The sequence below is a fragment of the Mustela lutreola genome, chromosome 15 (genome assembly GCF_030435805.1).
Source record: "Mustela lutreola isolate mMusLut2 chromosome 15, mMusLut2.pri, whole genome shotgun sequence".
NCBI lineage: Eukaryota > Metazoa > Chordata > Mammalia > Carnivora > Mustelidae > Mustela > Mustela lutreola.
The window spans coordinates 56775001-56795596 of NC_081304.1; positions in this window are offsets into that span (position 1 = coordinate 56775001).

Here is a 20596-nt window from a genome sequence, read left to right on the forward strand (position 1 = left end):
TATGTCAAATGATAATTGCTAGTGGAAAATAAAGAAGCAGGGCTGGACTCCCTGTGAGGAGTCTGCATCTCCCTCTCCCTCTGTCCCACTCAGGCACATGCAGGCACACTATCTCTCTAATTAAAATCTTAAAAGAAAAAAAAAAAAAAGACATTTGAGCAGAGACCTGCAGGAACCAAGAGAATAAGCCAAGTGAGTATGTGAGGTCAGAATACTTGCAGGCTGAGGGAAAAACAGAAAATGCACAGGCCCTGAGGTAGGGGCAAGTTGACATGTCTCAGGGGCTGGAGGAGAATGAGCAAGATAGAGTTATAAGAGAGGAACCAGGGGCCTAATCATGTAAGGTCTGAGGGCCTTTCCACAGCCTTGAGTCTTTACAGTGAGATGCCAAAGCTTTGGAGGGTTTAAAGTAGAGAAGACATATTAACACACATTTTTTAAAAATTACTCTGGCTGCTATGTTGAGAAAAGGACTGCAGGCGGCAAAGATGGAAACTGGGAGACTAGCTGGGAGCCTACAGTAAAATAAAAGATAACAAATGACAGTGGCTCAGACTGGAAAAACAGCGCTGGGAAATGATGAGAGTGCAGGATACTAGGTGAATTATGAAGGCAGCACACAAGGACTTTCTGACCAAGTGAATGAGGAAGTCAAAGAGAAAGACGAGGGAAAAAAAACAACTTGAGAAATGTGGGACAAAGGATAAAACAAGAAAGAAACGGTACAGTGCAAACATTAGGGAGTTTGGTCTCCAGAAAGAGGGGAGTCAGTAGAGCAAAAACGGTGACCTAGGCAAAGACCGTATTTTATGTCCCTCTTCCAGCATCTATGCCCCCCGTTCTCAATGCTGTTAGCTTCAGTCTTTTACAGTATAAACTGTATAGCCCATGATCTCAAATCTAAGATTACTAACAAAATTTAAAATGAAAAAAAATTCAAAATAAGTAAAATAAATTTTGTTAAGGAAAATTTTAGATCAATGAGAAAACCAAAACTACCCCAATTACAAAAACGTCTAGGAGTAAACATGAGAGTAAATATTTGTGACTCTGGTTTTGGCAAATATTTCTCAGCTACAACACCAAAAGCACAAGCCAGGAAAGAAAAAATTGATAAACTGGATTTCATCATAATATAGTTGATGCTATTTTTTTTTTTAATTTTTTTATTTTTTATAAACATATATTTTTATCCCCAGGGGTACAGGTCTGTGAATCACCAGGTTTACACACTTCACAGCACTCACCAAATCACATGCCCTCCCCAATGTCCATAATCCCAACCCCTTCTCCCAAACCCCCTCCCCCCGGCAACCCTCAGTTTGTTTTGTGAGATTAAGAGTCACTTATGGTTTGTCTCCCTCCCAATCCCATCTTGTTTCATTTCTTCTTCTTCTACCCACTTAAGCCTCTGCTATTTTTTTAAATATTTTATTTATTTGATAGAAATCACTGGTAGGCAGAGAGGCGAGGGGGCTTGATCCCAGGACCCTGGGATCATGACCTGAGCGAAAGGCAGAGGCTTTAACACACTAAGCCACCCAGGTGCCCCTAGTTGTTGCTCTTTGAAAACACTGTTGAAGAGGATGAAAAGACAAGCCACAGACTGAAAGTATTTGCAAATTACATTCTTGATAAAGGACTAGTAACCAGAAGACTGGAAAAAGTCTAAAAATTCAGTAAGAAGAAAACAGATAGCCCAATTTCTAAAGAGGCAAAAGATTTAAATAAACATTTCACCACCTCATACCTGACAGAAGGACAAGCAAGAAACGAGCGTTGGCGAGGATGTGGGGAAAAAAGGGAGCCCTCGTGCACTGGTAAGCGGGAATCCAAACTGGTGCAGCCACCATGGAAAACAGTACAGAGTTTTCTCAAGTATTTGTAAATAGGACTACCCTACAATCCAGCAATTCCACTTCTGAGTATTTACCTGAAAAAAACTGAAAACACTAAGTTGAAAAGATACATGCACTCCCTCCCAGCCCGTGTTCACTGCACCATTATTTACAGTAGCCAAAGTGTAATAAGCAGTCTTACATGCTATGACATCCCTTATCTTCAATTTTTACAATGCAGTCACAAAGAATGCCCCTTTTTTTAAGGGTTTATTTATTTATTTGACAGAAAGAGAGATCACAAGCAGGCAGAGATGCAGGCAGAGGAGGAGGAGGAAGCCGACCCCCTGCTGAGCAGAGACAGGCAGGGGCTCCATCCCAGGACCCTGAGATCATGACCTGAGCTGAAGGCAGATGCTTAACCCACTGAGCCACCCAGGCGCCCCAAAAATGTCCTTTTTTGCAGAAATGTATGATGGCTTCATCAGTATTTTTAAGGGCTTTCCTAATCCTTTAACACTGAACTCATTCTTGTGGAGCATTACTGGGTCATCATCATTTCCAGTTCCTCACTCATCTGCTTGAGACTTGCTCTCCCTCTGCCCCTTCCTTCCTCTCTCCCATTCCCTCCCTCCCCCGCCAAGTAAATAAATTCTTTTTAGAAAAATCATCATGTGGAAGAAGGGTTAATACCACAAGAAACTTTTCATTATCTCTTAAATTTTAAAGGCAGGCCACAAAATCCTGTCTATTGGCTGATATCCCAGCTGTGTATGGATTTAACAACTTGGTTTAAAAAGTTGTGTCTAGGGGTGCCTGGGAAGCTCAGTGGGTTAAAGCCTCTGCCTTCCACTCGGGTCATGACCCCAGAGTCCCGGGGTCAAGACCTTCATCTGGCTCTCTGCTCAGCCTGCTTCCCCCACTCTCTCTCTCTGCCTGCTTGTGATCTGTTTGTCAAATAAATAAATAAAATCTTAAAAAAAAAATAAAAATAAAAAGTTGTGTCTATGTTTACAAACACGGTGGGAGAAATGCAAAAGAACTTACCCCCAAATTTAGATAAACTCTATGCTAAAATTTCAGGAGAGATCTAAAATTTTCCTTTGTGGTTTGATCCTACATTTCAGTCTATAACGTAAGCACTCGTTGTGGGAAATTTTCTTAGGAGAAATTTTTTTAAGTGTATTGATTTAAGCAATCTCTACACCCAAGGTGAGGGTCGAATTCACCACCCTGAGCACCAGGAGCCCCACGCTCTAACGACTGAGCCAGCCAGGAGCCCCCGCTTTGGAATTGTTTTAAAGGTGTATATATATATATATATATGTATATATATATATATACACATATATATATATATGTGTATATATATATATATACATATATATATATGTGTGTATATATATATATGTATATATATATATATTTTTTTTTTTTAAAGAAAAAATAAAAATGACCCGTTCCTCGGGGACATTTCACACCCTCTTCTCATCAAAGATGTGGATATAACCGACTGCAGAAAGGTGAAGCAGGAGAGGGTCATTTGATGGAGGAGCCCATCAGCACAGCTGCTAAAAGCCTCTGCAAGCTTTCAGCGGGCGGGGATTAACATTTCAGAGCCAACACAGCAGCTGTCAGGGAGCAAACCCAAACTCTGCCTCCTGGCCCTGGCTGGGGTTTGGGCCCATGTTACACATACCAGTGTCCCCGGCCACCTTCAGGGCGGCCTTCACGGGTCACATTTTCCTAAGTGGGAAGCCCAAGAATCATCCGTGGGCAGATGGCAAGAAAATTACTTAAGGCTGGAATCTGGCAGCCCGATCCCTCCCTCGCGGCTCCCAGGGCCGCCACCAAGACGCTGCTTCCGGAGCCCACAAGGAGAAACCAAGCCTGTCCCGTGGGGAAGGTGAGAAATTAGGAAAACCAGTCCCTCCTTGGGGAAAGCCCCCTGGAAAGGGCTTCTCTTGGCTTACAGCAGCCCGACCTTCCTAGGAGGGTAGGCTGTGTTCCCACCCCCTCTCCCAGAAACTAGGGTTCGAGGCGCGCTCTCAGGGAGACGGAGGTCCTAGGTTCCAAGGTTCGAGGCCCAAGGTCTCGAGCCAGGAGAGGCGGCGGGAAGAGCGCAGATGGGAACGGGGGAAGGGAGGTGCCTTCGAGCTACAGAATCTTACTGTTTCTCAGGACTCGGAGAACAACGCCGTGGACGCCCACAGAGCGGAACCCAAACAGGATGAGGCACGCCGCAGCGCGCGACTCTGCTAGATTTCACCACACGCCATGTGCAATCTGGCGGCTCGAGAAGTTTCCAGAATCATTCCTCTGGCCCCGCCTTCAAATTCGCTCCCCACACTGCCCCACTGCCTCCGGGGGCTATTCTCTGTCACCTCCAGCGCGAACAGGTCGAATAGGTCCTGGGGTCGCGGAGGCGCAAACGCCACCCGCCTCACAAACCCCGACACACGCACACTTACCCTCCAGCTCTCGTCAGCGCCTCCCACTGGGTCCCAACCGGTGGCGACGCGTCACTTCCGGCCTTCCCCCCCCACCACAACTCCTCCCATGATGCTCTGGGGGCACACCGGAAGTGACCCCTCCCCTCTCTGGGCATGGAAACACTGTTTCTTTCTAATAGATCAGCGTGGCCCTCAGAGCCCAGGGGAGGGGTGTTTTCCCAGGTTTTCAGAGCGGTGGTGCATCCATCCCCATTATAAACTGAAAACCAGCTTTTTATCCCCAATACCTGCCACAGCGTTTTCATGAGCCGAATTCTTTTCTGTTGGGCAGGATGAAGCAGAGATGCTCATAGGCCCAACACTCGGAACACAATCAAGAGGAATAAACCGCCCTTATGATAACAGCTGACATTTAAAACCCAAAGTCCTTACCTTTGCTTGCAGGGCTCTAAGCCTTCTGGCCCCTGGCCACCTCTTCCGCTTCATTCCCTCAATGGCTGGCTCCCTTCGCCCCTGCCCTATTGGCCTTTCTTCCCTTCCTGTGCAGGCAGCTCACCTCCCAGAGCCTCTATTTCTGTTTCCTCCGCCTGGAATAGAGCCTCCCTTTGATGTTCTCATGGTTTCCTCCTTCCCTGCAACAGGTGTCTGCTCAGATATTACCCCTTCAGAGAAACCTTCCTGGATCAACGTTTAGACCCCACACAGCCACTATATCCTTCACCTGCTTTTTCACACACTCGAATAGAAAGTGAGAGGCTTTGCCTGTTTTGTTGCCCCAGCACCTAAAATCTAGCGCATAGTAGATGCTCTGTGAACGTTCTATGAATAAACGGTTGAATGAGGGCATGCCCCCTGTGTTGCTGGTTCTGTGCATCATAGCCTCAAAATTAACAGTTCCAGGTATGAATTTTGTCACCATCCTGGCTTGGTGGGAGATCTCAAGCTGGTGCCATATAGCCCCTTCTGAGCCAGGTTTGAGGGCTTTGCCCTCATGCCCCAACAACCTTCCAGATAGGGTGATGAACTTATCTGGGTTTACCCAGGACTTAACTGATTTTAAAACTTAAAGTCTCAGGAACCTCTTTGATCCCACGCCAACTAGGATGGTGGCTCACCCTACTTTCCAGTGTCGAGGCTCCATCTTGCTTGTTTTGTTTTACTGTGGTGTGTGTGTGAGTATGTGTTGGTGAGGAGGGGTGCTGTTGACCTGAGAGTGTTCTGAGCCATCTGAACAGGAATTTGGCCAAACGCAGTGGGTAGAATGGGAGGACTGGGTGGACAATGGTCAGCCTGTGGTCAGCTGACGAGCTTTACCAAATAGCAACATAAAAGACATGAATTAACAACAAAGACCTTGTCCTGGCTTCCAGGGCCCTCTGGCACTGATAGAAAGCTCCAGAGAAAGCTCTGAGTTTCTAAATCTCAGGCTGTCCCGGTGACATGGCCCTACATACATTTCCCCTTCCCAAACCATCACCTCACTTCCATGACGGCATACCCTACCAAATACCCATTAACTTGACTGCCACAAGAACCCCATGAGTTATGCGTTCTTATCACTCCCAAGGAACATACTCAGAAAAGTTAACTAGCTTGCCAAAATTCAGAGAGTTTAAATGAAGTCAGGATTTGAACCTCTATCCTGACTCTCAAAGTCCACTCTTAGTTCTTACATTACATGCAGATTTTAAACATATCAATACACATTTTGGCTATGTCCACCGAAAAAAAAAAAAAAAAAAGAGTATACATTTTAGGATACATCATTTAAGACCCTGACAGTAATAATTGAAAGTAAGTTGTCATGCTGTTCCTCGCTCAATGAGGTTTTGAGCAACCAGACTAACCAAAACACAACTAATGGACAAAAATGACAGGCAAATGACAGGAGACCCTAACGCTCGCAGGCACCGATCCAGGTTTTGAGGCCAGGCAGGGAAGTCTCCAGTTTACTGAACAAACCTCGCTGGTAGGATTTCTTTCTCGAACACAGTGTTCCCAGACCATCCCCGCAATCCCTCTGTGTTGTTTTAGAGAAGGGTGCCCGGCTTGTGTGTAATTCTGAGAAGCGTGTATAATTCTGAGAGCGTTAGTGTCTTACAGGCTCTTCCGAAGCCAGAAGCAGCTGTCTTGTACTGAAAAGACAAACTGGACTTGGAGACAGAGATATTTGTCCTAGTTCCCACTCTGCCACAGACTAGCTGTTTGACTAGTCCCTTAACCTTGCCAAGCTTCAGTTTTCCCACTTGTAAAGCTGATCAATCTATCCCCTCATTGAGTTTTTTTTAAGATTTTATTATTTAACAGAGAGACAGAGACAGCGAGAAAAGGAACACAAGCAGGGTGAGTGGGAGAGGGAGAAGCAAGCCTCCCCCTGAGCAGGGGGTCCAATGCAGGACTTGACCCAAGGTCCCGGAGATCATGACCTGAGCGGAAAGCAGATGCTTAATGACTGAGCCACACAGGTGCCCCCCGCCTTTTTAAAGATTTTATTTATTTTCTTCATTGAGATTTAAAGAGAATCTATTTAAATAGTCTCTTGTTAATCCCCTATCAACAGTGCTTTGCAAAATTTCCATGTATAAACGCCAGCAATGAAGAAGGGTATATGTTACATAGACAAACGTTTTGACCTAGTTCTCTTGGGTTTGGGAGTAGAACGGCAAGGGGAGAGGGATGGGGTGGGGGGTCTGTTTCTGCCTTTACCATTAACTAGGTACTTTGCCCAGAGTCTCAATTTCTGATTCCGTAAGGTCAGAGTTGGATTAGATAATATTCCAGGTCCCCTCTGGTTCCGGAATCTAATTTTCTCACCCAAATCTTTAATCAGGCAATTCAGATAGGCAGTAATGTCATTCATGAATGTACCTGTCTTATGACATTCACCCAGAAATTTCTGTTCCTGGCCAAGGAACTTCCTGCTGCTTTTTGAAATTTCATCTGTTACATAAGCTCTTCCATAGCTGTGAGGGCTAAGGTATGATCCCACCATCAGCACAATTAATTGCCCTTTCTTCTCAAGTAGCCCTCTAAGGAATGACCTTCGTCACACTTGTTTCCTCGTCCCCTCTCTTTGGCCCTGCTACTGCCCTCTTTCTCCTTCTTGCACCATCCAAATTTACGGTTCCTCTGACGGCACCTCGTGTATGATTGGTGGAGAGATTTGCTCCCAGGAAAACCAGGAAAACTTTTTCCTCCTCCTTAACACCTGCTGACTCCTTAATCCCTGGCCTTCAAAGTTTCCACCCCCACCATCCTGCCGCTATGAATGTCAAGATCACCTCCCTGACCAACCCAGTGCCCTTTTTTGGGTCTTGTTTTTCTCTGGCTTCTCGGCAGTGCTCTCCGTGAGTTCCTCTCTCTTGAAAATATCACCTCCCTTGCCTTCTTTGGACACGAAAAAGAAGTCTTCCTTGGCTTTCAAGTTGACACACTGATTTTGTAACAAGAATGGAGAAAGCTGTCCTTCACGGAACCCATCTCTGATGTGGGAGAGATAGGAGGATGATGTGGTGTTTGAGCTATGGTCTATGGGGGATAGCAGTGGGATAAAGATAAGATTCCCCCAAAGGGCATATGAGTATCAATGTAGGTGGTCACCAAACTTGGGAAAGCCAAAAGTGGTCTTCTTTATTTAAGGACATTTATGTTGTTGAGTAACCAGATAAAGAAGATGGGAAAGCACGTCTATGGCAGAGCTAAAAGGCTCTCAGAACAGAGGAACAGCTGAGTACCAGCAGAGGCAGAGACACCCCAGGGGAAGAAAACAAATAAACCTCCAGCATCTGTGGGAAGGAAAATGGACTTTGTAGAGTGACATTTCTCTTCTTTTTTTTTTTTCCTTAATATTTTGGTTATTTCTTTGAGAGAGAGAAAAAGAGAGAGCTCAAGCAGGGGGATAGCCCAGGGAGAGGGAGAAGCAGGCACTCCACCAAGCAGGGAGCCCAAGGCATCGATGCTTGACTGAGCCACCCAGGCATCCCTAGAGTGACATTTCTGATGCACACTTTGAACACTTAACTCTAGGGTGGCTATATAACCCTCCCATGCCTCCACTACAATATCTTCAGTAAAGTCCACATTGCTCACTTGGGTTTTTGGTGGTATTGGATTATATGCTTTGGTCTATGCCAAGGAGGACACAGAGGGAGACATAAGGTTTGGCATGGGCTGGAAACAGACTGCATGCAGAGACAGCCATGTCTAGATAGAGATGACAACATTTCATTTGATTCTCCACACCATCCTCATTGCTTGGGCAGAAACAGAATTATCTGCAAGCTTTTGCATCTACGTCATTGCTAAAAGGGGTAAAGTGATTTGCCATAGTCAATAAATGGCAGAAGTAAAATATGGACCCATTGGCTCTTTCAGTTCCAACAAGACCTCACTCAGGTATTTGCTTATCTACAGAATACCCTTTTCTCCCTACTCTTTCTGTCTCCATTCATTCCTCGTACCTTCTAAACATGCAGCCTTCCTCTGGGAGCTCAACTTCCTTAATGAGTTCAAGAGTCACCCCATGCAGGTGACAGGCCCCCGCCACTGCCCTCTTCCCCATAGACCTACATCTTTAACCTTGACTTCTTTAAACTTTGAACACTTGTCTCTCCCTCCTGTCATCTCAACCTCAAAGTGACAAAAGTCTAAACTCATCTTTTCTCTTTTCTGCATTACCTCTGGACTGGGGTCATGACCCTAGATTCCTAGGCTGAAATGAGAGGCAGAAGAAAGCTAGGAAAGGTCCCTCTGCCCTCCTCAAACCCGCCAGTCATCAAAGTCCCATGGATCGTGCCTCCAGGGTCTTCCTTGCATTTTCTCTTTCCTCTCATTAACTTTTTTTTAAGCACCACAACCAATATGGAGCCCAATATGGAGCTTGAACTCACAACCCTGAGATCAAGACCTGAGCTGAAATCAACAGTCAGACGCTTAACTGACTGAGCCACCCAGGTTCCCCTACTCTTTCCTTTTATATCTCAGTTCTCTTAAAGAATCAAGACCCTCTTCATTTGACAGAATGATTATTTTTTGTATTCAATGCAAGTAGACTATAATATATTGATATAATGTGGGGTTAGAACCTCAAAAAATAAGTCTACAACTCATAGCGGTCTTTCCCCCTCTGGGGTTTAAAAGTTTTCTCTTCTTGCTATGCCTACGTGTACCAGTGAGACAGAAACACTTTGATCCACATTTGATCCAGCATCTGTGGGAAGGAAAATGGACTTTCTCCTTGAATCTGATGGACTCAGAGACAAGGCACGACCCCTGTGACAGCCAGCCCTCCAGGGCTGCTGGGAGTTTTCACACAGATTTGAGTCCATAGGGGCACCTAGGGGATAATTCTAATTCTCTAACTGCCCACCTGTCCCGCAGGCTCTGATTAGCCTGTGTAATCAGCAAGTTTGACAAGAAAGTTTTTTAAATAGTTGCTAAATGGCTCTAGGCTTCCCCACATTCTCCCCTGTCCATTAAACCCTACCGTCAGTTCTAGAATCATCTTCAAATATATATACGTTCATTTTTCTACTTAGAACCTCAGAAGTTTCCCAGGGATCTCAGAACAATGTCCTGACTCCTTCACAGACCCTTGGAAGCTCTTCACAGATGAGCCCTGCTCACTTATCTGGTCTCTACCTCCGCACTACCCATGAGGCCACCCCAACCCTCTGTTCCAGGCTTGCCTGACCGGCCCTCCTGAAACACACCCAGGGCAGTCTTGTTTCAAAGCCATGATCCCAAAGCCTAGAACCTCCTCCCTATTCTTCTCACCCATGGAATAGTCCCTCTTCTTTAAGATAGGATACAGAATAGGGGCCCCTGGGTGGCTCTGTCGATTAAGCATCCAACTCTTGATTTCGGCTCAGGTCATGATCTCAGGGTTGTAGGATCGAGCCCCAAGTCAGGCTCCACTGCTTGAGATTCTCTCCCTCCCTCCCCTACTTGTGCTCATGCTCTCTTGCTCTCTCACTCTCTCTCAAATAAATAAGTAAAGCTTAGAAAAAACAGAGAGAGAGAGAGAGAGAGAGAGAGCGAGCGCACAGAATAAAGGAGAAAGCAAGTCTTTGGAATCAGAAACCCTGGATTTCAATTCTGATTCTATTGCCCACCAGTTGGGCGACTTTTTGACCAGTTACTTGACCCCTATTGGGCCTCAGTTTCCCCTTTTGGAAAATGGAAATAATAATAATCTGAATATGATATATTCAGTATTCACTATGAACCCCTAAGGCTTACAGAGAAAATTAAACTTAATGAAATATACACAAGTGCTGTGTGAAGTACTACAAGAAGTTCATGAATATCTCCGCCGTTCCCACTCCCCTCCAGATCTCTTCCTCCTCCAAAGCAGTATCCCTGCATCAAGAACCATTCTGATCCCACTTCGCCTATACAACATGCTTGAGGGGGTTCAAGTGCCCTGTACCTACCTCTAATCCACAGCACATTCCACTCATTGGGGCACTTAGCTTGACCTTGGAAAAGTGGCTTAGACTTTCCTGTCCACATGCTCCGTCCCCACGTCCTTATCAGCTCCTCTGGGGCAATGACCTTGTGGCTCTCAAGCCAGAGAAGGTTTGAATTCCATTCCTGCCACTTTCCTAGCTGTGTAGCCTTAGGGAGGCCACTTCCATTGTCAGTAGCCCAATTTCCTTCCCTGGAAAAAGGTCGGTAGAAAAACATTACCACTTACCTCCCAAAAGGAACGGTGAAGAAGTTCAGTGAGCCAACATGGTTCAAGCCTGGCATGTGGTGAGTTCTTAATGAGCATAAGCCACGACGATGAAGTCAGATTGAGCCTGACTCCATTTCCCTTCTTCTCGCCTCACAGATTCCCCATGAATCCTCTTGATTTATTTATTCACTAGAACATTGACTGAGCATCTGCTACAGACAAAAGGCTGTCCCTCGAATAAAGGCAGCTGTGTTTATGCCTGATGGTTCTGCTATTTTCTTCTGAGACAAATGGTGCTAAGGAACAGAGACACCCTCCGTGTGGATTACAGCCTTCAGCCCCCACCACCCCGCACCCCCTACCCCCGCCTTTGTTTCTGAAAACCCAGACCAGGATGGCGACCCCCCACCAGATCCCAGGTACCAAAGTTACTCCTGTTTCTTCACCGAGAGAAGCCTCTGATCCCTGAATATGTGCATATTTGTGGCAAAGCTCTGAGGCAGGGAACAGGGTTTACCATGTTTCCTAAACTCAGTTACTCGGGGACTGTTTACCACACAGCTTCCCTCAGAACCAGCACTCTGTCAAGCCCGCTTCGGAAAACACCACGCGGAGGTCCTATTCCTGTCTGTTCCTCCTCTACCCTCCATTTTTTTTTTTAAGATTTTATTTATTTACTTAACAGACAGAGATCACAAGTAGGCAGAGAGGCAGGAGGAAGCAGGCTACCCGCGGAGCAGAGAGCCCGATGTGGGGCTCCATCCCAGGACCCTGGGATCATGACCTGAGCTGAAAGCAGAGGCTCAAACCCACCCAGGCACCCTTTTACCCTCCATTTTATCCCAACTCTCGGGGACTGTCCTTAGGCAGTTCCCCACCTGCATGAGACAACCCACGGGAGGACTGAATGAGAATCTCGATTCAGCAAACGTTGCTCACAGACAATGGAAGCAGATCACTCTGTATCGCTGTCCATGGCTGGAAGGTTCCTACATATTCGACCATCGCTTATGTTTTAGCAAAAAACCAAAATGAAACAAACAAACAAACAAAACCCAGCAAGCACAAAATTTGTCACAAAGACCATATATTTTCATTAGAACTCCAGAACTCCATTTGGAGCTCCCTGACGCTTTTTAGCCGTCTTGGAATGACCTTTGTAATCTGTTTCCCCGTTAGATTGGAAAAAGCAGACTCAGGCTGCTAGAGGCAAGCATTCTAACCACACCTGAGAGCCTGGTCATGGAGGTGAAGAAATAAAAAACTAAAAGATAAACACAATCCATAACAATCTAGAAAAAATCAGCACAGGGAAAAAAAATACCCCCCCCAAAAAAACAATATCCCAGATGACCGCATTCCATCATCTCCCAGACACCTGAGTGAGCCAGAAAAAAGTTAAATTCTATTGCAGATACATATTTAAAAACACAAGATGGTATGTAATACGTTTTAGAAAGCTTTCCTTCATCAGTGCACTTTTTTAAACTAATAAATAAATAATGAACACTGGATGGGTTCAGTGGTCCATCTTAGATTTTCCAGAAACTTCTGAGAAGAGGCACACACCTTCTCACATCTATGCTAGATGGTTGAGATGGATTTACGGTCCGTGCTATCGATCGCCCATTGTTTGACAATTCATCCTGTGGTCCTGCCCTTCGCTGACCTTCTCAGCACACTCTGCCCCAGTGCACTCAGCCCCTAGGACTCTCTAAGTCTCAAAGATCTGTGTCCAGAGTCAAAATCCCTACGCAGCTGACTTGGCATTATGCAGCCTCCGCTGGTCATTTATCCAAGTAATTTAACAAGAGTGAGAGATCAGGGCTACGACGCATTTACATCTCACAAGTAAATGGTGATCCCCCAAACATAGCCAAGTTAGAGTGCTGAGCTGGCAGATTTGGGAGTATAAAGAGACCTGGGGGCCCACACTCTTGAAACTGCTTCGCCTCAGCATCTCAAGGTAAGTACCCACAAATGCCCACTTGTTTGCTCCATGCCGCTGTGATTAAATCTGATCAGGTTACTGGTCAAGGAGGACCGGCCATACAGTAGCCTTTATTGAAGACCTACTAGGTGTAAGGTCTGGTGTTAAGGGCAAGATGGGTGACAAAATGGCAAGGCAGGTTATTGCCTTTCAAGAAGCTTTTCCAAGGAGTAAAAAGACAAGTATATAAGCCATTAAGAGACCAAATAATAATAATAATAATGACTTGCAGAATAAAATGGAATATGATGCTAGCTCCCCCCACCCCCGATTTTTTAGGTTAGGGTTCTACCTTGGAGTTGGCAAATAAACACGTTAATTTGGTTTTGTTTTTAAAGATTTTATTTATTTATTGGTCAGAGAGAGGGAGAGAGCCCAAGTAGGGAAAGCAAAAGGCAGAGGGAGAAGCAGGTTCCCTGCAGAGCAGGGAGCCCAACGTGGGGCTCCAACCCAGGACCCTGGGATCGTGACCTGAGCTGAAGGCAGACATTTAACCAACTGAGCCACCCAGGCGTCCCTAAACCCCTGTTAATTTGTGATATTCTCTTCTATGATTGCTTTGAACTATTATTTGAAATTTTTATGGGTACTTAAAATTTTGTTCCCATGTCAGGATTTCTTCCTGACTACAGAAGAATTTCTCCCAAGGATTTGATCCGTCCTAGGATGCACCATAGCCTGGTCATGATTGGCTGGTTTCCAGACTGGTCTTCTATGGCATCCTTTGCGGACTGTGGGCTGGATCATGTCTCACCCAGCAGGGGTCCCAGAGGGGCTCCAGGATTGGGAGGCTTGTGACATTTTCACTCCCTGCCCCCATCTCTACCAGAGTGCTTTCCGTCATACATTCACGGCTGAAAGGAATCTTGGAGGTTTTTTCTGGTCCGTCTGTCCCATTTTACAAAAGAAACCAAAGTACAAAGAAATTACAAGAACTTCTTAGGAGAGCCAGTGTTAAGAAACTTACTTACTTCTTTGGGACTAAGGATTCAGAATATAATATGTAACCAATTCATTCTTTCTTGAAAATTTTGGGAAGACTTTTAGCTAGCTGGAGATGAGCAGAGACTCATAAGAGAAAGAAGGAAGGGGCAACCAAAATAGTAAGCCAAATGTTGAAATGTCTCTTCCTGCCCAAATGGCATTTCATGATATGCTCCCCTGCTTCTATTACCAAAGTACTGGGTAATAAGCAGGGAGTCTCTTTAAATTAAATTTGATGTTGAAATGTTTCTGACTCTCACAGCTCCTGGAGATCATCACGTAGATTATAAACTCTGGCAATCAGAGATATTTTAGTCCTAGATGAATTTTCAGCTGCCCTACGTACCTTCATCTTCTCTAGGAGAATTTAGAATATTTAAAGGATGCCCTTCCTAGATCCTTTAAAGGAGCCTTTCCTATAATTCACCACTTTCTCTTACTGCCAAAAGAATTCGGCTACTGGCTCCGAGCATCCGAGTTACAATTTGAATCATTCCCCCTCCTTCCTTTCTTTTTTTCCTGACCACTCACAGTCCCCTACTCTCAGCCGGAAGCATCCTCTAAGTCCCCATACCATTTCATTTAGGATCTTAGAGAATTGGTGTTACTCTTCATCTTTCGAAGATTAATTTGAGCATTTCTCTTAGCCCTTACTAAATTTTGCATTCATGTAAAAACTGTCTTTTTCCCTCTCTGTACCTCCTTAGGGAGCTGATGTGGCACTTTGCACACACAGAACATACTTAAAAAAAAAAAAAGTGTTAATCATATGTTATAATGAACCAATTACTTAAGGAGTCATCATTTAAGCAAAGTGGGGAGATGGCAAATACAATTCCACGCCACGTCAACTGTGTACCTATTTAAAAGCAGAACTTGGAGCAAACACAATTTCTATATTTATTTAAATTCCTTGTCATTCATCTGGTCTTTGTTTTTGTTTCCTTTTGGTTTCTGAACTAACCCCCGGGAAGATACCTTGTCCCTGAAGGACGTCACTTCGGAAACCAAGAAGGTAAGAGTAAATTTCAACCAGACAGAGAATGCAATAATTAAAATTAGCGAACACTGTTTTATGAATGTTCATTCTTCCTGCACTCATAAGAAGCTGAAAATGGAGGAAATTGAAGCCAGTTAAGTATTCCTAAAGGCAAATTTCAAAATATGGAGGTTCTACCAAAAAAAGAATCGTTCCCCAAATTTGCTTATTATACCAAGAGGAGTAAAATACAATGTAGATTTTTGACATGCAGGCTCCAGGTCACTATAGTTAGTTGGCTCAGAACCTAATGTTTATACTGTCGTGACTTAGTTTTCATCCACGGGCTAACTTTGCTACTCCTTGAGCCGAGTCTACACCCCTAAATCCACCCACCTGTGCCTTTACTCACAAATAACACTGGGAGAATCAAGAGAGATCAATTCAAACCTATACTCAGGGTCATAATAAAAAACCCATTCCTCGCCTTTTGTCCTGTTTATTAGAGATCTTTCTAGACGCATCAGGACCCAGGAAAGCAAAGTATGATTGAGTCATGACTCGATGATTGCTGACAAGATACAGTGGCTGGGAAATTCCCAGGGGAGGGATGAAAATCCAGGGCAGCAGACAGAGGAAGGGGGAGCACTCAGATGGCAAACGGAGATTAAGTGGGCTGGGACAGCTGTCTCAATGAGGAGCCCCCAAAAGAAACAAACAGAGTTGGTGGTTGAAGGGACACAGCTCTGCAGGGATATAAGCAGGTCGAGCTTTGGGAACAGAGAAGGACCTAATTAGGGGACTTTGGGAGGGCAAAGTCCCGGGGCACCATGTATCACGCCTGGAGAGTTGGATCAGACCTAACAAGGCTAAGCTTACCAGCCAGGAATGGATGGTTTCATCGTTGGGTCCCAGAGCACAGGTGCGAAAATATGGTGAGAAGATTGGATTTAGCAACCGCACGGAGACAGATGATTGAGGGGTTTGGCTTGACAGTGAGCGGTGAGTCAGCAGAGTGATGGCATTGCCAAAAGGCAGTCACCACCTCAGGCATTACACCTGGGTCAAGAGAGGTGAGGGCACAGGCTGCCGGAGGGCGACATGTGGTTTGGATGTCACACTTTCGGAGATTAACAGGAGTGGGGTCACCATGAAAGTAAAGGAGATTCAGAAGCATGTCACGGAAGAAGCAGATGAAGATACAGCTGGGGCTCTGTCGCATGGAGAGGATAAAGTTGCATCCCATGGAGAAGATAGAGTGAAGGAAAACACGGAGTAGCCAACACGTGGGTGTAGGGCGGACTCACAGAAAGTAGGTTTGAACTCCTTCTGCAGTTACGGTGAGCCAGAATGAGGATTGATTGTCCTGAGGTTACAGGAAGCCAGATTTTAGGTTAATGCAAGAAGAATCTTCAGCCTGTGAAAACTGCCCTAAAAGAAAAGAGCTGTCTGTCCTTGAAGGTCTTCAAGTAGGCGGGATAACGCCTCTACGGGAATATTGCAGACACGACTCGTGCCTCATCTAGGTCGTCACATTAGGAAACACTGGGTTCTGAGTCCTGGTGAGAGTAGTGGCCAAAAGGAGAAGTCTGCACCCCCAAACTGGTCGTGACTTGAAACCCACAAGACAAAGGTCTTATTTCTCGGAGATGACCATGAGCCATTATGGATTCCCCTCGACTTCAGGCTTTGTTCTTATGCTACATCACACGTTTTGTGGCACCCATTTAATACCAGTCCCCTCAATTAATATTTTCATTTACACTGATTCCTTTTTCCCCTTAGATTCGTTTTTATGTTTGTTTTTTTTTTCTTTTCGGAGTAGGCTCCCTGCCCAGCGTGGAGCCTGACGCAGGGCTTGAACTTAGGACCCTGAGATCAAGACCGGAGCTGAGATCAGGAGTCCGCCACTTAACCGACTGAGCCACCCAGGAGCCCCTTCTTAGATTTGTTTTGGAAAGTCACCCCATCTGTAGGCTTGCTATGAAAATGTGGACCATCCACTGAGAAATGTGTTAGGTATTCAGAATTTCAGCCCCATCCCAGACCTGCTGAATCACAACACGCATTTCAGCAAGACGCCCAGTGGGACTCGGAGGCCCACTGAAATGTGAGAAACACTGCCTTATACCACCAGCCTGAACGGATACAACACACATTACCCTACCTGATCAATTTTCATTTTCTTGGCATTTTTCACAAAATCTTATCTCTGAACTTGAAGAGCATCTTGTAATCAATGAAAGGAGAACTGTCATCAGATGCATTTTTTCCTTTGTTTCTGAAACTCAAAATAATATCTCTTACAATTGACGACAATTAGATTTTGACGAAATCATAGATTTAATGAGCACATCGTTATTAAAATTAAGAACTAGTTGCCCGAAGTCATGTTGTGTATGCGCAACGGGACCATGAGCCATGGCTTTGGGGAAGCAAAATAATGCCTTAAGCTAGTGATTCCCACACCTCACTGGTTTTGAGGCCCTTGGGAAAAATTTGGGTTCCCCAATCCCAGCCCCAGAGATTCTGTTGCAGATGATTTGAATGCGGACCATTTTCCAGCGTGTTGGGTACCATGCTTCATGCTAAGTTAGGCTGACTCATGTACGGTCAGAAACCGGCAACCCGACAAGTTTCCCTCATAACCTAACCATTCTCAAGAGGGGCCCATGGATCTTTGGAGATCCCTAAGAACTTTGCAGGAGGAGCATGAGAAGCAAACAATGTTCATAATAAGACCTACACGCCATTTGCCTTTTCTCACTGTGTTAACCTGAGGATGCAAAAGCAACGGCAGATAAAACTACGGTGCCTTATGACAAATGAAGGCGTGGCACCAAACCACTCTTGGAGTCCTTGTCATGGCTATCCACTGGCCCTGAAAAGAGTTTCATTGTATTTAAAAATTTTTACTGAGGGGCGCCTGGGTGGGTCCGTTGGTTAACCATCTGCCTTCAGCTCAGGTCATGATCTCGGGGTCCTGGGATGGAGCCCCAAATCTGGGCTCCCTGCTCAGTAGGGAGCCTGCTTCTCCCGCTCTCTCTGCCTGCTGCTCCCCCAGCTTGTGCTATCTGGCAAATAAATAAATAATATCTTAAATAAGTAAATACACACACATATACATAAATCTTTAAGAAAAGGAAAAGACTTAAAAATACTTTTTCCTCCTCCAAATTACTTCCTTATTATATAACTATATATAACTTACTTCCAAATTATATAATTACATAAGGGTGAATTGTCTGTATTTACTTTAACCAAAAAAAAATTTAAAAAGCCTTTTGGTAACAGACTGAATGCAGAAGCGGACATGAACATCCAGCTGTCATTTATTCAGTAGGTATTAAAGAAAGTTCTAAAGGGACACCTGGGTGGTTCAGTCATTTAAGTGTCCACCTTCAGATCAGGTCATGATACTGGGGTCTTGGTATTGAGCCCCACATCGGGCTCCCTGCTCCACAGAGAGCCCGCTTCTCCCTGCCCCCACCCCACCCCCCACTCATGCTCTCTCTCACTCTCTCTCTCTCTCTCTCAAATAAATAGATAAAATCTATTTTTAAAAATAAAGAAGAGGCCGCCTGGGTGGCTCAGTGGGTTGAGCCGCTGCCTTCGGTTCGGGTCATGGTCCCAGGGTCCTGGGATCGAGTCCCGCATCGGGCTCTCTGCTCAGCGGGGACCCTGCTTCCCTCCCTCTCTCTCTCTGCTTGCCTCTCTGCCTACTTGTGATCTCTCTCTGTAAAATAAATAAATAAAATCTTTTTAAAAATAAATAAAAAAATAAAGAAGAAAGTCATAAAAATGAGAAACAATGCATTCTTCCTACTAATTTATTTTCATTTTGCAAAATATAGTCATTTTCATAAAAAGTTAGGTATTATAACATGTAATGTAATTTGTAATATGATAAATATCAGTAGGTGTGACCAACATAAACCAAAGCTTACTGGGTTCTCGGCTATTTTTGAGAGTGTGAAGAGGTTCTGAGAACACAAGATTGGGAAACACCGCTATTGAAAAGCTCCCTTAAGCCACAACCACCTCGGGGCACCTGGGCGGCTCAGTGGGTTAAGCCGCTGCCTTCGGCTCGGGTCATGATCTCAGGGTCCTGGGATCGAGTCCCATATCGGGCTCTCTGCTCAGCAGGGAGCCTGCTTCCCTCTCTCTCTCTGCCTGCCTCTCTGCCTACTTGTGATCTCTGTCTGTCAAATAAATAAATAAAATCTTTAAAAAAAAAAAAAAAAAAGCTCTCTTCCCATCTCTTGGGGACCACTGTAAGGAAATGACAAAGCTATGTGCATAAATTCTTTTTTTTTATATATATTTTATTTATTTATTTGAGAGAGAGCACAAGTGAGAGGGAGAAGCAGGCTACGCACCAGGGTCTCCTCCCGTGAGGCCCCGGTATCACGACCTGAGCCAAAGGCAGACGCTTAACCAACTGAGCCACCCAGGCGTCCCTGCACAAATTTGTCCTGATTCACTAGTCAGGAACAAATAAAAGTCTGAACCAGCATAATGCCTGCAGGCCAGGGGCCCTCTTTCTGGGAGCCCTACTGACTTTCAATCTCCTATAAAACTCTAACCATCACGGTTCAGCAGAACCAGTGGCCAAAGTACAAGTAAGATGTAACTGAGCCGAATAATTCCAGAGGGAAGCAGATACTTCTCTTTCTGTAAGAGTAAAACCCCACAGCAGCGGGAAGGAATAACAAAACAAGTTACCAAATGGAGGGCAATTTCATAATGGGGGATGAGAGGAGTCTGGCTTCCAGGGGAGAGCCATAAAATGTTCAATTCTCTGACTTTTAATGGGAAACGTAAAAAGACTTGTTAAAAAAGTAGGCACTTTTCTTAAGAGAGCTATGGGGATACGTGTGTGACTTCACTCTAGAATCAGTTACAGGAGAGCGAGTGGGACGGGGAAGAGGAAGCGGAGGACAAGGGAAGAGAAGCAACGTGGGGAGAAGAACTGGAGGGGTCCAGGGGTCAGAATCCAGAGCGCGCTGGACAATCCAATGCAGAAGCAGAAAAGGAATCTGAGAACCACACCATATACAGGGGCCTTAGAAATGTGCTTGACTTGCTACGTCACTTTGAGTGGAAATACACAGGGACCCAGAGAAACTAAGGGGTTTGATCTAGTTCAGCGCTGGAGCTTTAAAGCCAGCTCTTTCTGGCTTCTAAGCAGGGGAAACCAGAGAAGGACCCAAGAAAAGGGGGGTGACTTGGAGAGAGAGTGACATTGGGCCATCTGAGATTTCTACTAGGAATTATCAACATTCCAATAATTCTTTTCAGATGCCCTTAAGATTTGGGGATGACACTGAAATCATGAGTCTTAAACATGATGTATAATTAAGGAAGTATTTCCCAAATCAATCTTCACTGGACTCACCTTTATTAGGCTCATTCTTGTTGGTTCAGACTTTCTTCCATGTGCGGGACTGAACTAACAGAGAGCCCCCCCAAATCAGCAATCAGGAGTAAAAATAACCCCTCAAATATTTTTCTGAGAGTACGGTCTCTCCGTTAGCTCACTCCCACTTGTCCTAAGTCCCCAGACCTTGTTCTAGGTTCCCCAGGAGCTAAATGAATCCCAGGAACTTTTGATTGGGCCCCCTGTCTGCATGGAAATAACAGGGTGGTGCCCTTCCCATTCAGGAATCTTTG